Below are 23,222 nucleotides of genomic sequence, written 5' to 3' on the forward strand. Positions count from 1 at the left end.
TCAGGTCTTTCATGTTTATATATATAGATTACAAATGAATAATTTCAGCAGCAATAATATTTATATCCGCGCTACAGAACAACACGTACCAAAAACAATACAAAAGCGTGGAAATATTGGGCTGTTGATGCACTCAAGTGCACCTGTTGAATTATTTATGTTTTACAACGGTCGATCAAGCAGAAAGAATATGCGTAAGAGTTTTGCTAAAACAATTTTTTCCATAGGAATATTTATGCTTGAGATTTTTTTATTATTATAATACAATAACTGGCTATATATATAATATTATATATATTTAGGTCATACATCAATAATAATAAATAAACTTTATAGGACATTTTTTTACACAAATTGACTAAGCCCCAAGGTAAGCTCAAGAAGGCTTGTGTTGTGGGTACTCAGACAACGATGTAGGTATTTTGTATATTATAATTTATAAATACACAGAAAACAACCCTGACTCAGGAACAATATCTGTAGTGTCATCACACAAATAAATGCCCTTACCGGGATTTGAACCTGGGACCATCGGCTTTATAGGCAGGACACTACCCGCAACCGGTCGTCATATCCGTAAAAATAATAATAATAATGATATTTGATCTGATATTTGTCCGTGTATCTTATCATTTTAAATGAGCAATTCTTGTATGTTTATATATTTCGGGGATCTCGGAAACGTCTTTAACGATTTCGATGAAATTTGCTATATGGGGGTTTTCGGGGGCGAGAAAACGATCTACTTAGAAAATACGCATTATTGCATGAGTTTTTATATGTTTTTAGAGCAAAGCTCGTCGGTCTCCCGATATTATACGTTTAATGAGAGTTCTCTCTTTAATTAAAAGTACATATTGGGGTTTTTTATTTCGACATATTTATGCAGATGCATTAGAAAATGAATCACAACGTACCATCAGCCGTAAAAGCGCATGGCGATTTTATCAATCAATTCATTCATAATTTCTCCATGCAATTTCGCAGCTCACTTATCGTACTCTTATACATAGTAGGTAACTATTTCGCCACTGCACATTTTCAGAGTATCATTTCTCCATTTTTAAAAAGACAATCTAGTCAATCAGATTTCCCGTGATTCCTACTGTGCAACGATGTTCCCATTCAGTTCTCACTCGTGATTCGAACGCGTCTGGGGCCGCCCGCGCCCGTGCCCGCCGCCGCCCACGATCGCCGCGCACGAATTTAAAAACAAAACATTTAAAAAGTTAAAATGTCACACGAGGTGACTTGAACGATAGACAATTTAACGGTTACTTCAGTGACTGTGTTTTGTGTAATGTGACTTGGTGATAATTATTTAAATTATCCGATAATTCTCGGAGCCAAGGAGACATTGAACTAGTTGGTAAGTAATTATATTGGCAATTTTCTATGCATTTTATACGTTATTTATTATATGAACGCCTTGGTTTATGATACTTAAGTTGTTATTATGGCCGGTACTTAGATAATTATGGTGTAACGGTAAATTGTCAACAAAATAAAATTACGATAGCTAGGCGCACTTTAACCAAGATGTTTCGTTCATTAATAGGCGCAGATACCTATTATAATAATTATGGCGTGTCGAAAACATATAATCATAAAAACGTGTTAGTGAAATTGAGTTGCGAAAAGAGTTACGAACTTAGGAAAACTTCATAAGAAAGTATTTGAATAAACAAAGTTTGGAATCTCAATTCTTTTGCACTTAGTTGGTTAACTATTTAAAACTTTTGGTAGGTAAATGTTCTTTTTTAAATTTGTGGTTTATGCTTAAGGTATGTTTAGTGTAATTATTTTTAGTTTTATTTCTAAATTATCTCTAAATCCTTTTTTTATTTTCTTAAGGGGATCATAAAAGTAAAATAAGTTTTTAACACAAGTTTTTAACTGCGAACTAAAAGTTATAACAAATAAAATTAATTTAGGTAAGTATTGTGATATTTTGTGTCAAAATGTCTAATATGTTTAATGACTTTACTAGATTAAAAATTTATAATAATACGAATTACCTATAATGATGCCATTTTACGTAATATCTATAGGTATTTAATAAAATATACCATTTTATAACAAATAAATCAATAAAAAAATAACAACTTCAGTACGGATATGATGGTCGTTCTTGTCTACGTGACAGCGTGATAAAACGGTGTCCGTCACTTTCTTTCCCACGGTGTTAAACAGTGACAGTTATTTTATCACGTGGATAAAGATGGATAAAGCTATCCATAATAGGCTGGCAGGATAAATAAATTAAGCATATTTTAGTTTAAGTACTTTTATTTTTTTATGCCTTTATTGACGTTTTTACTAAAACCTGTATGTCACGAATAAGACAACGAGTAGGCAGTACTAATTGTTATCCCAATAAATTCGAACCAAAAATTACACTAAAATCTTTTTAGCCGATTTTTAGACTAGACTTGGAAAATTAGTGCAAATACGGCCTTTTTACGATTTTTTTCTCAAAAACTAAGGCACATATCGGAAAACGGGCCAGAGTGGTCGATGCAGCTCAATCTGTACATTACGAATATCACAAAAAGTCAATTTCGGCAAAAAATCGAAAAATGCTTTTTACACTCGGAGTTCAAATCATTTTGTAATGGTAATTCACAGAAATTTACCCATTTCCAACGCTCTTCAGCATATTGGGTACTTAATCGAACGCGGTATGAATGTTTCCGACAATTTGATTTGACGTAGGTAAGTAGGTAATACATTTCGGTGAATTCGTGGAATTATAATGGTGAATGAGACTGATGAGAGATTAGTACACCTACATTGCGTCATAGCGGTAATAAATTGTAAACGAGTATGAAATTAAATAACCTTTTAGAACTCTAAAACTGTGTCGTATGCATAATTATTAGATCGCAGTTTGACTTCCGATGCTTGTAATGGTGTTCCTACTAGGAACTTCCTAGGCTTCAAGGAACTTGCGGCCATATTTGAACTTTAAGATACGTCAAATACTAGAGATTGAAACGATATGGATTGGATATGCCAGTGTCAAACAAGTGTCAAAAGTGATGTTTCTTCAAACAAACGCGTCACTTTTGACACTTGTTTGACACTGACATATCCAATCTATATCGTTTCAATCTCTAGTATTTGACGTATCTTAAAGTTCGAATATGGCTGTTGATGTTGCCGGGCTAGAAAAGTAGTGCCGTTTCGAATTTCCCCCTTACAATTCTCATACATTCGCTGTCGAAAAAATTGAACTTTTTTCACAAATAGGACTTATGTGGGTCTAGATCTTAGCGTATTTACTTACTTACTTAGCTGGCGCGATTACCCAAAATGAGTCTTGGGGCCCAATTCGGATTTTGAACTAGATATCTATTAGGTGTCTATTAGACATCACCAAGAGACGACAACGATATTTTTAAGATCTAGCCTGTCAAATTTGACACTTCCGCTATTCTGGAGATACTCTTGAACGATATAATTATTCTCTTCATTTATTTATCATCTTAAGTTAGGTTAATTTATAATATGGATATAAAAATAAAATACAAAAACACTTACAAAAACAATACAAAATACTTATAAACATATTATAAAAAAACCTAACCTAGGGTGCCGCCAGCAGCGGGGCAAGGCCCAAGCTGCCGGTGGTCAGGGCCGCAGAGAGAGGAACCGGCGGACTATCCGCGCCGTGTCCAAGATCACCGCCTTCTGCATCTGGCCCTTGATCCAACCACCTAGCGAGAGTCTCTCAAGATGTTGGTCGAGACTCTTCGCTATTAGACCGTTCGCTGAAACAACTATCGGGACAATGATCGTCGAATCAACATCCCACATGGCGGTTATCTCGTGAGCCATGTCTAGGTACTTACTGGACTTGTCCTTCTCGGCTTTCACGAGATTCTCATCATGGGGGATGGTGATGTCAACGAGCACGGCCCGGCGTTGCGATCGATCTATTAGAACGATATAATTATTATTACGATGTAAAACATTTGTTGCCCGAATTGAGCTGCAAAAGACAACTAGTTGAAATCTAATCTACAACGTATCTAGTACATATCGTATCGTTCTCTAGTCTAGAACGGATCTTGTTTTCCGAATACCGCGGTTGGCCTCCAACGTTTAAGATGTTTGAAAAAAACCATGAAAATAATTGTTTGAAGGGTGGCGCGTTATGCTCATTTCTAAAGCGTCTCCGTTATGGTAAAAACCGCCTGAAAATGGTCAGGATAATACTTATGCACTTAACAGATGTTAGAAAATAAATGTGTTTAATGCACGTTTCATAACTCAAGCCAGAAAATTATCATCAATAATAGAAACTACTGGAGCTATACCAGTTAAAATGCAAACACAAAATATGGGTATCGTCTTGGGTCGTCCCATTCGTTTTTCGTCAAGTTCTTAATTTAGTCCTATTCTGCTTTCGTCACGCATTCTACATTGAAAGCCACCGACGATTGTGACGAATGTAGAATGGGTGACGAAAGCAGAATAGGACTAATTTAAGAACTTGACGAAAAACTAATGGGACGACCCAAGACGATACCAAAATATGTCATTGTAAAGGTAAACGTACTTTCAATGTATACTTATTTTAATTAGGTAGTGCAATTACGCTAAGAGTTAGCCCCATTAAGTCCTATTTGTGAAAACAGTGTTATTTTGTTCGACATTCGCATTCGCACATGTATTCATTCGCATGTATGACAATTGTGAGTGGGAAATTTAAGGGGCTGATGGTTGAAATGGCGCCACTTTTCCTTCCTGAATTACTCATTTTCTATCTATTAAACTAGTTTTCGATACTCGGGTAGCCCGGATGAACTTCTAGACTTGACGCCCGATGCTGTGGCGTGCAGTGGTTGCAAAACTTGGATGTTGCCTTATAATTATAAATAAAAATACTTTGTATACAATTTTTGCCTATGTGACCATATCGCCAATTCGCCATACGATTAAATAAATAAACTAGTTTTCGATATAAAATTCAACATGAGTCACCATCGCTATTCGAAAAAAATAATCTAACAGTAAGTAGGTATTGTAAGTGTTCAGTGAACAAACAAACAGCAACACTCCCAACTGTACATCGGTGGACCTTATTACAAAAGGCATAAGGTCCACCGATGTACAGTTAACAGTGTGGGCGATGGTACAGCCAGCAGCAGAAGTTGCTAAGCGGGCGAGGTGTTCAACATTACCTTGACACGCTCTTATTCTTTTAACAATAAAGTCGTGTCAATATCACTTTGAACACCTGGCCCGCTTAGCAACTTCTGCTGCTGACTGTACAAATCACCTCCGGCATGGACTAACCTATTAGGACTCGCAATCGCCATTTTGAGTAGCGTACCCCGGAAGAAAACATTTTTTTTGTATTAGACTTAGATGGCGTCGGTCATTCAGCGGGCTGTAGGTTGTGTAGCCCATTCCGCAAGAGGGCGCTGCCACTAGAAGAGTTGTAGACGTTGTAGTTGTTAAGGTGTAGTTCTTAGTTTTTCTTAAACGAATGGATAGATGGCGCAATAATTTTAATATTAGGTAGCTGGTCAACCAAATCTTGTCAGTAAAAAAAGGCGCGAAATTCAAATTTTCTATGGGACTACATTTTTCAAATTTGCCGCCTTTTTCTACTGTCAAGATCTGGTTGACCGAGTATACTACCGCATCATTTGCGTTTCTATGTGTGAACAGCGCATCTGTACACGTGTCATTGTGTGAGTTAGTTGTTATTATTATAATTAGGGCTGACTTTCGTTTTTTGTCACAGATAGCAATCAAATGTATATGTTTTAGATAAAAATGGTCTTCACAGCAAGATGTGTTGTCGTTAATTGTGTAAACACTAGCAGAAATAGTGACTGCAAATTTTATAGATTTCCAAAAGTAGTGTGGAAACAAGAACACGCAATAAATGGATAATTGCCGTAAGGAGAAAAAAAGTAAGTCACCTAACCTAACCTCTAAAATCATACCTTCCTTAAATACGCAAAAATTTGATTTATGTTGTAAACGTATCAAGTTTTAACGGTGAATTATTTTGTTATAGTCCCGATGGCACTCAAAACCGGACGACAGAATTTGCAGTGCTTACTTTATTGTTGGTAGAAAGGCTGATGAAAGTGATGAACAAGCCAGTCCCAGCTATGTTCCAAGAATCGAGACAAATCAAGACGGATTGACGAAAATGCGGCAATATCGAGGTTCCAACGTTATATGGAACGAAGAAACGCGAAAAAATAGAAGCTGTTAGTGCTATTAATACAACTAATACAAGTGACTTTGAATTGCTGGAAAATAGTGTTAGTGTGACTTCAAAATATTGATAGTGAATGTCAAGTGGACCTGTATACAGGTGTACAAAATCCAGGAAAGACGTTTACGTGCAACAGGTACATATTTTATGGTAAAAAAACGTGATGCCGAAGTTCAAACAGAAATATGTAGATATCAGTACCAGTGTACGAAGATTATTAAGCATTTTAAAATAACAAAACTCGAAGTCTGTAATACTGCTAAAAGTATTTCTCTGGATCTAGCCACCATAACTGACAGTAAATATTTTGCTGGATTTTAATTTATTAAAACCAACGAACAGGGGCCGATTGCATAACAAACTACAACTAATAATACAACCGGAACTCCTTATTTAATAAGTTAAATTAGAAAAGGAGTTCCGCTTGTAATATTAGTTGTAGCAAGTTGTAATTTGTTATGCAATCGGCCGCAGCTTGTAGATCTTGCAGGTGTTACTCTTAACAACTTCAACTTTTTATTAAAAACTACACAAATAAATTATATGGTGAGCGAAAAAGATAGACTTCTACTTTTCTTGATGAAAATAAAACTTGGTGTCACATTTTCAGCACTCAGTGTTTTGTTCGGTATTCATAGAACAACAGTGTCAAGAATATTCTGCCCGTATGTTGAAGAAGTAGCAGCTGTTACATCAAATTTGGTTTTTTGGCTAGAATGCTTCCGTCCGGAGTATAGTAACACTAGAGTACAGAGTTGCCTATAGTACCTACAGAGCAAGTATAGAAGTACCATCAAGTTTTGCTAATCGTGTGTATTGCTACTCACACTATAAAAAGGGTTTTACCTCAAAAGTGCTTATTGGTATTACTCCAGGGAGGCTTCATATCGTTCAAGTCAAAAGAATGTGGTGGAAGAAAAAGTGTCTCCCAAATAACGAGTCAGGATTAGTAGACTACTTAAAAAATTGGGATATTGTCTTGGCTGATAAGGGATTTCCGGCAATAAAGAATGTAATTGATGAAAGTGGAAAAGAAATTGTTTTTTTAGACTGGAGGAAACCGGCCTGTTTTGAGAAAAGTCGTCGACATCTCTTCTAAATACCTAAAACTGGTATGGATGTGTTCCTCGTGATCTCTAGAATACGAATTGACCGGTTTTGGTTTATGGAGGGGGGGACGGGTCGAAAAAAGGGGGGGGGGGGGCAAAGATGTCGGCCGACCATCATTGATATTTGTGCTATTATCTATGAAAAGGGAGCTTATTGCCGATGGCGCTTACGACACTGACATCGATAAGCAAAAAACGTAGTAGTTTAAAATTGGGGATTCTGGCACATGTTTAGTTGTTTTGATTCCCAATTTAGCAATTAAGTTTCTTTGAATACTGGAACATTCAATGTTGCTGTCTATCCAATGCGGAGGTCAATTTATGTTATGTGACGCTGATGGACTGATCAGTCATGTTGTGTTAGAAAACTTAAATCGGATTTAAAGGTCCCTTTGTAGTTTTTTATAAATAACTCTTAGACATAGACATAGAAAAGTTTTATTCAACATCACATGAAGTTGCACGCTTAAACGGTGACCTGTAGCAAAAATGATCTGATACATAAGTAATCTTCATAAAATTTTCTACATTAAATATTCTATACGCTTTTTCGCTAGGATCAATATTTAAAAAAATATTTAAGGGAAAAAGTTAATTATAATCAATTGTTAATATTTTTTGTAAACGGTGGCCTGTAGCAAAAAATGTTCTGATACATAAGTAATCTACATAAAATTTTCTACATTAAATATTCTGTACACTTTTTCGCTGGGATCAATATTTAAAAAAATATAAAAGGGAGAAACTTAATTATAATCAAACAATTAATCAATCAATTTTTTGTTAATAACTCGTAAACGGTGGCCTGTAGCAAAAAATGGTTTGAAACATAAGTAATCTACATCCAATTTTCTACATTAAATATTCTATAAAAAAATTCGGTAGGTTCAATATTTAAAAAAATATTTATGGGAGAAAGTCAATTATAATCAATTGTTAATAATTTTGTAAATAACTCGTAAACGGTGGCCTGTAGCAAAACATGTTCTGATACATAAGTAATCTACATAAAATTTTCTACATTAAATATTCTGTACACTTTTTCGCTGGGATCAATATTTAAAAAAATATTTATGGGAGAAAGTTAATTATAATCAATTGTTAATATTTTTTGTAAATAACTCGTAAACGATGGCCTGTAGCAAAAAATGTTCTGATACATAAGTAATCTACATAAAATTTTCTACATTAAATATTCTGTACACTTTTTCGCTGGGATCAATATTTAAAAAAATATTTAAGGGAGAAAGTTAATTATAATCAATTGTTAATATTTTTTGTAAATAACTCGTAAACAGTGGCCTGTAGCAAAAACTGTTCTGATACATAAGTAATCTACATAAAATTTTCTACATTAAATATTCTGTACACTTTTTCGCTGGGATCAGTATTTAAAAAAATATTTAAGTGAGAAAGTTAATTATAATCAATTGTTAATATTTTTTGTTAATAACTCGTAAACGGTGGCCTGTAGCAAAAAATGTTCCGAAACATAAGTAATCTACATCCAATTTTCTACATTAAATATTCTATAAAAAAATTCGGTAGGTTCAATGTTTAAAAAAAATATTTAAGGGAGAAAGTTAATGGGGAAGTTAGTGCACTGAGTTGTCCCTTTTGTCCCAGGCGATGCCGCTTGACACAATTGTTCCTTTGATCATACTTAATTGATGTGAAGCCTTAACCTGGATATTAACTTTTGGCTTACCCCCAAAAAGGGAGAGGAGAAAAGTGGTTCCGGCTGTACACTGCGCTCTGTTTGATATAAAGCCGCAATCCGATGATTGATTGACATAATTGTTCTCCCAGGAGGTTCGTGGGGTATTTGTCTTTGGTACGGTCGTATAGAGAGCGGCTGGGTGACCTCCAGAAAATTCCGACTTTTGGTCTACCGCTTCCGGTCAGAAAAATGTTTGACGGCCCGGCCAAACGGTCGGACCTAGGTGGGGGGGGTGCTCGACCAAATGTCATAGAGGTACCCTGGCAGTTTTTGACGCCGCCATTTTTTTGTCAAAATGGCAGACTTTTATTTTTTATTTTTTCAAGTTTGTCCTAGCGCGCTGAAATTTTGGTCACGGAAACTTGGGGTCCCCTAGATTATTTGTAAAATGTTTTAATTGCGGAAAAACTGGGCACTTTTATTTTGTATGGTAACTTTTAAACGGTGCGTGATAGGTGGGGGGTGCTCGACCAAATGTCATAGAGGGCCTCGAGGGAAATAAAACTGCATTGAAAAAAATTCAAAATGGCCGACTTTTTTTTAATTTTTTCAAGTTGGTCCGAGCGCTCCGAGATTTGGCATGGCAGGAGGCCTACGGCCTTCGGCCCGCCGTTTCGCTTGTCTAAGCCACTTTTACTATTGGGTCGTGTTTAAGCTCCAACTTCCCCCTCTCGTGTAACGCTTCGGGTCTTCGGCCCTACGCGGAGCTCGGCCTTCGGCCTTCGCGAACCTCGACGCGTCGCCAACGCTCGCTTATCAAGACAGTTGACTTGGTAGAACGCTTGGAAGCGCTGCATTCACGCAGCTCGGTTTTCGGCCTCGCATGGACTAACCTATTAGGACTCGCAATCGCCATTTTGAGTAGCGTGACTTTATATTTAGTTCCCAAAAGTATAGCAGATGTCTCTAGTAGTGTCAAATGTTGCAATAAGTGTGATTCTGTATCAATGCCATGTGACGGGTTGGAATGACAACTATCGTCATGCTCTCGTCTTGCCTCAATGTTGATAATATATTTCGTGAGATGGCGCTTCGACCATACCCCGTACTGAATTCGTTTCATTTGACGCATTTTTTTTGGATGTTTGATATTAAAAAAATATAAATATATTCATTCATATAAAATATAAATATAATAGCATTAGCAATGTCTTACTAATTTTAATAACTCGTAATACATTTTTCTGTCACATAATATTAATGTTACCGACGCGCGGTAACACGATACATTACATTTATAGTACATTATTGCAGAGGCCGGGAAAGAGCAATTCGTGGATGAGTTTCGATTTTGTCGGACGACGCGAAGCGGAGTCCGACAAAGAAGACGAATCCACGAATTGCTATTCCTGCCGAGGCATATATAGTGCTTTTCTCCAAACATGCGAGGAAATAAGCTCAAATAATAATTATTTAAGCATCAAGCATCACTCAAATCGAACCTTCACATCAAGAATGTCAAAAACAATTCCCCTCTAATTAATTTTTAAAAGTTAAAGGCACAAACTTATTCGGCCATTCAGTACCATTCAATATTCGTTCATTCAATATAATTGTGCAATATAGTTGGTCAAACCAATTTGTCAGTTAGTAAGAACCAGGAAAACTATACCCATCCTATTCTTTTGGGTGCTAGTACTAGAGTAAGACAAAGATAGTATGATTCTCTCTGTCTATGTTTGAAATGAGATAGTCCTTTGACAAACTATAAAAGCTTTAATATTAACACGGATTTAGATCCTTAAAAAATATATAAAAATAATCTTTGATTTTATTAAGCAGTATTCGCACGATCAGACACGAGCACAACGGTCTTGTAAGAACGAGACATGAAAGGCTTACTATCTCACTCTATCCTATAGCTTGAAATGATAGCTGATCGGGTCGTGTAGACGCGGCTCGCGGCTATAATAATTGGCTGTTTACGTTTTTTATTTTTAAAAAGTAAAAAACACTACAGTAATAAGTTATTACTGTAGTGTTTTTTTACTTCCCGTCCGCTAGAAAAGGACAGCGATAGTTTGATTTTTTTAAATTAGAGTTTGACAATAACGAAGATCTTCCCGTACTATTTTTGCTACAATAAGGTGAACATTTCCGAGCATATTGGAGAAAAGTATTTTTACCTATTTGTAATATATTTGATAAAGTTCTATTTTTTTATTGACATATTTATTTACACTGGGTACCATGACAACCTCAAATATTATACTCAACATATGTAACAAGTGCGAGTTGGACTCGCGCACGGAGGGTTCCGCACCATCAACGCGGCCAAGTGCGAGTCGGACTCGCCCATGAAGGGTTCCGTATTTAGGCGATTTATGACGTATTAAAAAAAAAACTACTTGCTAGATCTCGTTCAAACCAATTTTCGGTGGAAGTTTACATGGTAATGTACATCATATATTTTTTTTAGTTTTATCATTCTCTTATTTTAGAAGTTAGGGGGGGGGGGGGGGGACACACATTTTACCACTTTGGAAGTGTCTCTCGCGCAAACTATTCAGTTTAGAAAAAAATGATATTAGGAACCTCAATATCATTTTTGAAGACCTATCCATAGATACCCCATACGTATGGGTTTGATGAAAAAAAAATTTTTGAGTTTCAGTTCGAAGTATGGGGAACCCCAAAAATTAATTGTTATTTTTCTATTTTTGTGTGAAAATCTTAATGCGGTTCACAGAATACATCTACTTACCAAGTTTCAACAGTATAGTTCTTATAGTTTCGGAGAAAAGTGGCTGTGACATACGGACGGACAAACAGACGGACAGACAGACAGACATGACGAATCTATAAGGGTTCCGTTTTTTGCCATTTGGCTACGGAACCCTAAAAATAGAGCAAAACAAGCAAAAAACGGTCACCCATCCAAGTACTGACCCCGCCCGACGTTGCTTAACTTCGGTCAAAAATCACGTTTGTTGTATGGGAGCCCCACTTAAATCTTTATTTTATTCTGTTTTTAGTATTTGTTGTTATAGCGGCAACAGAAATACATCATCTGTGAAAATTTCAACTGTCTAGCTATCACGGTTCGTGAGATACAGCCTGGTGACAGACGGACGGACGGACAGCGGAGTCTTAGTAATAGGGTCCCGTTTTTACCCTTTGGGTACGGAACCCTAAAAAGGTAAGTAATGCATAAAGGCGTATCCAGACTAGTCAATTTTTCGCCAGTCTGATAAAATTCTCCGATCGAATCAGGCCGAGCGGACGCAAATACCAATTTGATTCCCCGATCAAATAAGCAGGTGCGGACACAAAAATGCCAATTTTCACAGTAATTATCTATGGAATGCAAATTGGTGATTTAATTTGTGTACCTACGTGTGGATGCTAAATGAGATTGGCCAATTAGTGGGTATCCAGACGGGACTGATCAAATCAGTCGATTTGTTCAGGAAAATATTTGGCCAATCTTATCTTGCCTAGCGTCCACACGTACAGAAATTAAATCACCAATTTGCATTCTACTATGAAATTTGTCATTTTTGTGTCCGCACCTGCTGATGTGATCGGGGAATCAAATTGGTATTTGCGTCCGCACGGCCTGATTCGACACGAGAATTTGATCAGATTGTAAAAAGTACGTACAGATCCTAGCATTCCATAGATACTAGCTTCGAAAATTGGCATTTTTGTGTCCGCACCTCCTGATTTGATCGGGCAATCGAATCAGTGAGCCAAATTGCCGTTTGCGTCCGCACCTCCTGATTCGATTCCCTTCCCTTCCAGATTGGTGAAAAATTGACTAATCTGGATACGCCTTTACGTATTTGACGTATCAAAGATATCTTTGAAAAATCGAATATAGGTATAGATCAGTAAATAGGAACAAAAAAAACTATACTCATCCTTTTCTTTTGGGTGATAGTACTAGTGTAAGACAAAGATAGTATGACTCTCTGTCCTAGCGAGCGCAACTTTGAGATATTCTGTCAGAAAACTTTCAAACGTGAAGTAAGTAAACATCGTAATAATTTCAATGAAATCTAATGATATTACAGTATAATTATTCGACATATTTGGACGACGGCTGTATTGACAATTACATTAGCATTGTGGTTTTCAGTTAAAATGAACGTGCTTCTGACGGGAACAGGGTTTTTCGTGCCATAACCCATGAAATTTGGTCGTTACCGGCACGTACTGGAGGTGCAAGACATCTGGCAAGGCGACAGGAGCTACATAATCAAAGCCCGAGTGGTTCGTCAAGCCTCTGTGACGGCGACAGCGTATAAGACAGCCTTAATTCGTAATATCAATCGTCATGTTACTAGAGTAACATGCGATTGTTTATAACAAAAGTGGCAAATTCAAGCAGCATTGCAGCACTAATTTACTACATCAATCATGAAGAGAGTTCCACCTAAACCAGCCAGGAACAAAAATGGGGCAAGCCAAGTGTTCGACAATTTACGAACGAAAAGTATTCCAAAGGGAGATACTTCCACGAAATGTATCCTACATCAAAGAAACACAAGTGTGAACCTTTTCAGTTCGATGTCACAGATTTAAAGGAAGATTGTGCCTTGAAACGTGTACTGGAAGTTGCTGAAATAAATTGTACAGAAGATATTGAAATTTCCGTTAGCAAGGTTGTCGGAAAATTTAGTAGAACAGACTGATAAAAAAAAAGAAGAATGTGTTACATGTCTTGAAAACTTTATTTAGTATTTAGTATTTTTAGAAAAGAGTTTGATGTGTACAAAAGTGAAGCTAGACTAAAAAGTCATAGAAAAATTTTTTTTAGTCATAGAAAAAACATTAGAAAAACTTTTATGAAGCAAATGTTGCGTTGGCAGATAAAGACATTTTTAAATTCTGTAGTGACACAATAGAACAATCAATGTCTGAAGAGTGGTACTCGGCGAGGAGACTAAGAATTTCTTGTGTCGGAGTGATTGTTAGCAAAGATCAGCCTTGGTTGTGCACTAGTGTAGATGGTGTTGTTATATGCGATGAATGTGTCAGTGTTAGTAGAAGTTAAATGTCCTGTATGTTGTAAAAACCACCTATTGCAGATTTTGATAAACAAAAATGTAATGTCATAATGTGCAATATTCGCAGTTTGTGAATGATCAACCAGAATTAAAAAGAAGCAAACCATATTAACTTATACCCAAATCCAAGTGCAAATGTATGTCACTGGTATGACTATGTATGATCTCTTTATATATTCACCAAAAGGTAGTTGTATAGTAAGAGTAGACAGAGACAAAGACTTTATTAAAGCAGCAATTTTAATAAGTGAATAATTTTACTTCGCTCATTATCTACGGCTCTTGTATTCTACAAGAACAAACCAAACTTTGAGTGAGAAAAACCAGCCAAAGCGTAGTTTTACAGAAAAAATATAATCAATACAATGTTAGGTAATTAACTTTTCAAATAGTAGTATGTAGTAGTAGTATTAAGTAAAATAATATGTTTAAATGTTGTTAACTCAAAATGTTTATTACTGTTTTTTTTATATGTATAGTAAAGCTGAATATTGCAGTATCACGCTTTGTGAAAATTTGCAATACGCATACCTAGCTGGAAGGCCTGTAAGTAAGGAACTCAACATTTTTATATCTTAGAATCCTAGCATACCTAAATATTAACCTGACCTTATTTGATTGTTTTTGTTTTGTTTTAATAATCTTTAGCTTTAGACTATGTTTGATTCTGATGTATGTATTGTCCCTACCACATAAGCGTTTTGGCATCCTTAGCTGTAAGTTTATGCATGTGACTGAAATAAAGGAATATGACTAATGGTATGTACAGTAGAGTTCATAAATATGTATGCATTTCTTAACCTTAATCCATTGTACTTGACTTGACTGTACATTAGACTTATAAAAATGTTGATCAGTCCAGTGCTTGGACATATTAAACCCTAACCTGACTGACACATTTTCATAGGTCCACGGGCCCATGTTATAAATATGTGGTGGTCAATGCCTGTGGTTCCTTATGCTCCATGTGCATAAGGGTCCTTCAGGCATGAAAAGTCACATAATATTTACAGGTTTTATGTGTGAAATAAAAACAAATTTAAATAAAAATGCAATGTTTTAATAGCTTTTTAAATAATGTAAATATTGTAAAAATAACTGTTGTTTTATTTGTTTGAAAATATAGGTGGTTGCAGGTTTACTAGTACCCAACAATTAACCTTTTAACCGTCAGCAATTTTTGATCGAGCGTGCTCGTGTCACCACCGACAGTAATTGTACCACGCAGAGTAAGGTTGGCATAGTTACGGGAGTTATAAATGTGCTGTAAAAACCAAATCAGATCTTTATCTTATTCATCAGACTGTGGCGAGATGAGCTGGATATGTAATGTCTTATATATCAGACTCTGGCGGTTAAAGGGTTAAACATGTAATATATCATCAATATGATAAAATAACATACTAGAACAAATTAAATTATTTTTAGAAAATATTTTAATTTGTTATTATTTTGAGTAGTCACACTACTATATAAATTATAAACTGAAATAAATGTCATATACTCAGAAAAAGTGACCCTAGCCTCTAGTGCCCCAGGCTGGAATCGAACCAGCGTCCTCTGCTATCGCGGCAGGTGCCTGTTACCTCTCGATCTCGGTCGGTGGTCTCTGTTTTTTTCTGAGTATATGACATTTATTTCAGTTTATGATAAAATACATTTACAGGAATTTTATGTAGTATCTGATAAATTATTAAGTGCTGCATTATTCTTTCGACATGAATTCTGACTCGAGCTATTTTATAAGTTGCATCGGTCACTTCCCTTGTAAATTCACCTTTATTCTGGAGAAAAGGTGGCATAATAATAGTCTATAGGTAAATTAAACAAAAGTCGTCTCCTTCACGATTTTCGTCGACATCTCTTCTAAATACCTAAAACTGGTATGGATGTGTTCCTCGTGGTCTGTAGAATACGAATTGACCGTTTTAGTTTATGGAGGGGGGGACGTGTCGAAAAAAAGGGGGGATAGTGGGCGGCCGACCAGCATTGATATGTTCACATCTTGAGTCCTAGGGAGCGTTCAAGTATTACGTAACGAATTTGGGGGTGGGGGGGTTCTTGTAAAACGTTACGATGCGTTACAAAGGCGGGAGGGGGGGTTTAAACTACGCGTTACGTAACATTGTTTTTTAACCCTTCAGAACTTTTCGCCACTTTACGGTACTTTACGCAACATAATTGTGGCCTTTAGGGGGGTTACAGAAAAACGTTACGGCGCGTTACATGGGGGGGAGGGGGGGTCAAAAATGTCCAAAAATTGCGTTACGTAATACTTGAACGCTCTCCTATGGGACCGATCGGTTCGTGTGAGATGTCGTTTGAAAGAGTATTAAACGTGGTATTATTGTTTCATAATAACCGTAGTCATAACTGTAGTCGTTTACAAAATATTGTAAAATATATGATTTTTTACCGTGCATGGATGGCATAAGTACTGACAAAACATGCGTCTAACTCAATAAATTATAACTTTACCGCAATTTTTTTTACATGTTTCGGTGGCTGCCATTCCTCAACCCACCAACGGAGCGGCAGCTGACGTCCACGAGGATTCATCATACGTAGCCGTTAATTGGTCATGGAAACCTGTTCGTGGCTCGCGGTCTATAAGTTTTAATGGTGTATGATATTATATAACCAAGTCATAACGTAGCGGCAGCTGACGTCCACGAGGGCTCATCATATATGGCCGTTAACCAGTATACGAGTTTTCACCCGGGAGGCGATGACTGACGAAATTTGCGCCTGGCTCGGGGTCTATTATGTTTTTGGTAAGCTAATGAAATGTCTCGTATATTTTGTAATAAAATAATTGCGGTATAGTTGTAATTTATTGAGTTAGACGCATAGTTAATCATTTCATTACTTATGCCATCCATGCACGGTAAAAACTCAAATATTTTAAAATATTTTGTAATTGACTACAGTTATTATGAAACAATAATAGCACATTTAATACTCTTTCAAACGACACCTCACACGAACCGATCGGTCGCATAGGACTCAAGATGTGAACAAATGTGCTATTATCTATGAAAAGGGACTTTATTGCCGATGGCGCTTACGACACTGACATCGATAAGCAAAAAACGTAGTAGTTTAAAATTGGGGATTCTGGCACATGTTTAGTTGTTTTGATTCCCAATTTAGCAATTAAGTTTCTTTGAATACTGGAACATTCAATGTTGCTGTCTATCCAATGCGGAGGTAAATTTATGTTATGTGACGCTGATGAACTGATGAAGTCATGTTGTGTTAGAAAACTTAAATTGGATTTAAAGGTCCCTTTGTAGTTTTTTATAATTAACTCTTAAACGGTGGCCTGTAGCAAAAATGTTCTGATACATAAGTAATCTTCATAAAATTTTCTACATTAAATATTCTATACGCTTTTTCGCTAGGATCAATATTTAAAAAAATATTTAAGGGAGAAAGTTAATTATAATCAATTGTTAATATTTTTTGTAAATAACTCGTAAACGGTGGCCTGTAGCGAAAAATGTTCTGATACATAAGTAATCTACATAAAATTTTCTACATTAAATATTCTGTACACTTTTTCGCTGGGATCAATATTTAAAAAAATATAAAAGGGAGAAAGTTAATTATAATCAATTGTTAATATTTTTTGTTAATAACTCGTAAACGGTGGCCTGTAGTAAAAAATGTTTTGAAACATAAGTAATCTACATCCAATTTTCTACATTAAATATTGTATAAAAAATTCGGTAGGTTCAATATTTAAAAAAATATTTAAGGGAGAAAGTTAATGGGGAAGTTAGTGCACTGAGTTGTCCCTTTTGTCCCAGGCGATGCCGCTTGACACAATTGTTCCTTGGATCATACTTAATTGATCTGAAGTCTTAACCTGGATATTAACTTTTGGCTTCCCCCCAAAAAGGGAGAGGAGAAAAGTGGTTCCGGCTGTACACTGCGCTCTGTTTGATATAAAACCGCAATCCGATGATTGATTGACATAATTGTTCTCCCAGAAGCAGGTTCGTGGGGTATTTGTCTTTGGTACGGTCGTATAGAGGGCGGCTGGGTCACCTCCATAAAATTCCGACTTTTGGTCTACCGCTTCCGGTCAGAAAAATGTTTGACGGCCCGGCCAAACGGTCGGATTTAGGTGGGAGGTGCTCGACCAAATGTCATATTTTACCCTGGCAGATTTTGACGCCGCCATTTTTTTTTTCAAAATGGCCGACTTTATTTTTTTATTTTTTCAAGTTTGTCCTAGCGCGCCGAAATTTTGGTCACGAAAAGTCGGGGTCCCCTAGATTCCTATGAAAATTTTTTTTTTTGTAAAATGTTTATTTGCGGAAAAACTGGGCACTTTTATTTTGTATGGTAACTTTTAAACGATGGATGATAGGTGGGGGGTGCTCGACCAAATAACATAGAGGGCCTCGAGGGAAATAAAACTGCATTGAAAAAAAATCAAACTGGCCGACTTTTTTTTTTTTAAATTTCAAGTTGCTCCGAGCGCACCGAGATTTGGCATGGCAGGAGGCCTACGGCCTTCGGCCCGCCGTTTCGCTTGTCTAAGCCACTTTTACTATTGGGTCGTGTTTAAGCTCCAACTTCCCCCTCTCGTGTAACGCTTCGGGTCTTCGGCCCTACGCGGAGCTCGGCCTTCGGCCTTCGCGAACCTCGACGCGTCGCCAACGCTCGCTTATCAAGACAGTTGACTTGGTAGAACGCTTGGAAGCGCTGCATTCACGCAGCTCGGTTTTCGGCCTCGCTTTAAATTACTGGGGGTTGTACGCTTGGGAGTCGGTGTGAAGGCTCCGGGCCTTTGGCCCTCCGCCGGGGTCGGCCTTCGGCCTCCCAGCCTGAAGCTCGCCCTTCGGGCTCGCTTAACACAGTTTTTGTATAGGATTTTGCTTGGTTCGTCATTCCCGCAGCTTGGCCTTCGGCCTCGCCTAAAATTACTGGGGGTAGGCCACGCTTGGACACTCGGGGTGAAGCTCCAGGCCTAACGGCCCTCCGCGGGGTCGGCCTTCGGCCTCCCAGCCTGAAGCTCGCCCTACGGGCTCGCTTAACCTACTTGGAAATTTGACTTTTGCCCGTGTCCGCCGCCATGTTGGACTTTTCCAAATAAATTTTTCACATAGTATTCTTGGGCCCCCAGGCTTGTCGCATCCAAATCTCAGCGCGCTCGGACTAACTTAAAAAAAAAAAGGCCATTTTGAAAATTTTTAAATGCAGTTCCATTTTTCTCGAGGCCCTCTATGACATTTGGTCGAGCACCCCCCACCCATCTCGCACCGTTTAAAAGCTGCCATACAAAATAAAAATTACCATTTTTTCCGTCATCTTGGGTTTTATAAAAAAAAAAAAAAATTTTATAGGAATCTAGAGGCCTCTATCTCCTGCCATGCCAAATCTCGGAGCGCTCGGACCAACTTGAAAAAATTAAAAAAAAGTCGGCCATTTTGAATTTTTTTCAATGCAGTTTTATTTCCCTCGAGGCCCTCTATGACATTTGGTCGAGCACCCCCCACCTATCACGCACCGTTTAAAAGTTACCATACAAAATAAAAGTGCCCAGTTTTTCCGCAATTAAAACATTTTACAAATAATCTAGGGGACCCCAAGTTTCCGTGACCAAAATTTCAGCGCGCTAGGACAAACTTGAAAAAATAAAAAATAAAAGTCTGCCATTTTGACAAAAAAATGGCGGCGTCAAAAACTGCCAGGGTACCTCTATGACATTTGGTCGAGCACCCCCCCCACCTAGGTCCGACCGTTTGGCCGGGCCGTCAAACATTTTTCTGACCGGAAGCGGTAGACCAAAAGTCGGAATTTTCTGGAGGTCACCCAGCCGCTCTCTATACGACCGTACCAAAGACAAATACCCCACGAACCTCCTGGGAGAACAATTATGTCAATCAATCATCGGATTGCGGCTTTATATCAAACAGAGCGCAGTGTACAGCCGGAACCACTTTTCTCCTCTCCCTTTTTGGGGGTAAGCCAAAAGTTAATATCCAGGTTAAGGCTTCACATCAATTAAGTATGATCAAAGGAACAATTGTGTCAAGCGGCATCGCCTGGGACAAAAGGGACAACTCAGTGCACTAACTTCCCCATTAACTTTCTCCCTTAAATATTTTTTTTAAACATTGAACCTACCGAATTTTTTTATAGAATATTTAATGTAGAAAATTGGATGTAGATTACTTATGTTTCGGAACATTTTTTGCTACAGGCCACCGTTTACGAGTTATTAACAAAAAATATTAACAATTGATTATAATTAACTTTCTCACTTAAATATTTTTTTAAATACTGATCCCAGCGAAAAAGTGTACAGAATATTTAATGTAGAAAATTTTATGTAGATTACTTATGTATCAGAACAGTTTTTGCTACAGGCCACTGTTTACGAGTTATTTACAAAAAATATTAACAATTGATTATAATTAACTTTCTCCCTTAAATATTTTTTTAAATATTGATCCCAGCGAAAAAGTGTACAGAATATTTAATGTAGAAAATTTTATGTAGATTACTTATGTATCAGAACATTTTTTGCTACAGGCCATCGTTTACGAGTTATTTACAAAAAATATTAACAATTGATTATAATTAACTTTCTCCCATAAATATTTTTTTAAATATTGATCCCAGCGAAAAAGTGTACAGAATATTTAATGTAGAAAATTTTATGTAGATTACTTATGTATCAGAACATGTTTTGCTACAGGCCACCGTTTACGAGTTATTTACAAAATTATTAACAATTGATTATAATTGACTTTCTCCCATAAATATTTTTTTAAATATTGAACCTACCGAATTTTTTTATAGAATATTTAATGTAGAAAATTGGATGTAGATTACTTATGTTTCAAACCATTTTTTGCTACAGGCCACCGTTTACGAGTTATTAACAAAAAATTGATTGATTAATTGTTTGATTATAATTAAGTTTCTCCCTTTTATATTTTTTTAAATATTGATCCCAGCGAAAAAGTGTACAGAATATTTAATGTAGAAAATTTTATGTAGATTACTTATGTATCAGAACATTTTTTGCTACAGGCCACCGTTTACAAAAAATATTAACAATTGATTATAATTAACTTTTTCCCTTAAATATTTTTTTAAATATTGATCCTAGCGAAAAAGCGTATAGAATATTTAATGTAGAAAATTTTATGAAGATTACTTATGTATCAGATCATTTTTGCTACAGGTCACCGTTTAAGCGTGCAACTTCATGTGATGTTGAATAAAACTTTTCTATGTCTATGTCTAAGAGTTATTTATAAAAAACTACAAAGGGACCTTTAAATCCGATTTAAGTTTTCTAACACAACATGACTGATCAGTCCATCAGCGTCACATAACATAAATTGACCTCCGCATTGGATAGACAGCAACATTGAATGTTCCAGTATTCAAAGAAACTTAATTGCTAAATTGGGAATCAAAACAACTAAACATGTGCCAGAATCCCCAATTTTAAACTACTACGTTTTTTGCTTATCGATGTCAGTGTCGTAAGCGCCATCGGCAATAAGCTCCCTTTTCATAGATAATAGCACAAATATCAATGATGGTCGGCCGACATCTTTGCCCCCCCCCCCCTTTTTTCGACCCGTCCCCCCCTCCATAAACCAAAACCGGTCAATTCGTATTCTAGAGATCACGAGGAACACATCCATACCAGTTTTAGGTATTTAGAAGAGATGTCGACGACTTTTCTCAAAACAGGCCGGTTTCCTCCAGTCTAAAAAAACAATTTCTTTTCCACTTTCATCAATTACATTCTTTATTGCCGGAAATCCCTTATCAGCCAAGACAATATCCCAATTTTTTAAGTAGTCTACTAATCCTGACTCGTTATTTGGGAGACACTTTTTCTTCCACCACATTCTTTTGACTTGAACGATATGAAGCCTCCCTGGAGTAATACCAATAAGCACTTTTGAGGTAAAACCCTTTTTATAGTGTGAGTAGCAATACACACGATTAGCAAAACTTGATGGTACTTCTATACTTGCTCTGTAGGTACTATAGGCAACTCTGTACTCTAGTGTTACTATACTCCGGACGGAAGCATTCTAGCCAAAAAACCAAATTTGATGTAACAGCTGCTACTTCTTCAACATACGGGCAGAATATTCTTGACACTGTTGTTCTATGAATACCGAACAAAACACTGAGTGCTGAAAATGTGACACCAAGTTTTATTTTCATCAAGAAAAGTAGAAGTCTATCTTTTTCGCTCACCATATAATTTATTTGTGTAGTTTTTAATAAAAAGTTGAAGTTGTTAAGAGTAACACCTGCAAGATCTACAAGCTGCGGCCGATTGCATAACAAATTACAACTTGCTACAACTAATATTACAAGCGGAACTCCTTTTCTAATTTAACTTATTAAATAAGGAGTTCCGGTTGTATTATTAGTTGTAGTTTGTTATGCAATCGGCCCCTGTTCGTTGGTTTTAATAAATTAAAATCCAGCAAAATATTTACTGTCAGTTATGGTGGCTAGATCCAGAGAAATACTTTTAGCAGTATTACAGACTTCGAGTTTTGTTATTTTAAAATGCTTAATAATCTTCGTACACTGGTACTGATATCTACATATTTCTGTTTGAACTTCGGCATCACGTTTTTTTACCATAAAATATGTACCTGTTGCACGTAAACGTCTTTCCTGGATTTTGTACACCTGTATACAGGTCCACTTGACATTCACTATCAATATTTTGAAGTCACACTAACACTATTTTCCAGCAATTCAAAGTCACTTGTATTAGTTGTATTAATAGCACTAACAGCTTCTATTTTTTCGCGTTTCTTCGTTCCATATAACGTTGGAACCTCGATATTGCCGCATTTTCGTCAATCCGTCTTGATTTGTCTCGATTCTTGGAACATAGCTGGGACTGGCTTGTTCATCACTTTCATCAGCCTTTCTACCAACAATAAAGTAAGCACTGCAAATTCTGTCGTCCGGTTTTGAGTGCCATCGGGACTATAACAAAATAATTCACCGTTAAAACTTGATACGTTTACAACATAAATCAAATTTTTGCGTATTTAAGGAAGGTATGATTTTAGAGGTTAGGTTAGGTGACTTACTTTTTTTCTCCTTACGGCAATTATCCATTT

At 36.6% G+C, this 23,222-nt stretch overlaps 1 protein-coding gene across 1 annotated transcript in view; it reads left to right on the top strand.

Annotated features, from left to right (window-relative positions):
- The first annotated feature begins 1,182 nt into the window (after nt 1–1,182).
- Nucleotides 1,183–23,222, top strand: part of LOC134649989 (cardioacceleratory peptide receptor-like) — a 152,195-nt gene continuing 130,155 nt past the window's right edge. Inside the window, exon 1 of the mRNA XM_063504805.1 lies at nt 1,183–1,369. The gene's annotated coding sequence lies outside the window, so the exon portion shown is untranslated. The remainder of the gene's footprint in view (nt 1,370–23,222) is intronic.

This window comes from Cydia amplana, chromosome 8 (genome assembly GCF_948474715.1).
Source record: "Cydia amplana chromosome 8, ilCydAmpl1.1, whole genome shotgun sequence".
Lineage (NCBI taxonomy): Eukaryota > Metazoa > Arthropoda > Insecta > Lepidoptera > Tortricidae > Cydia > Cydia amplana.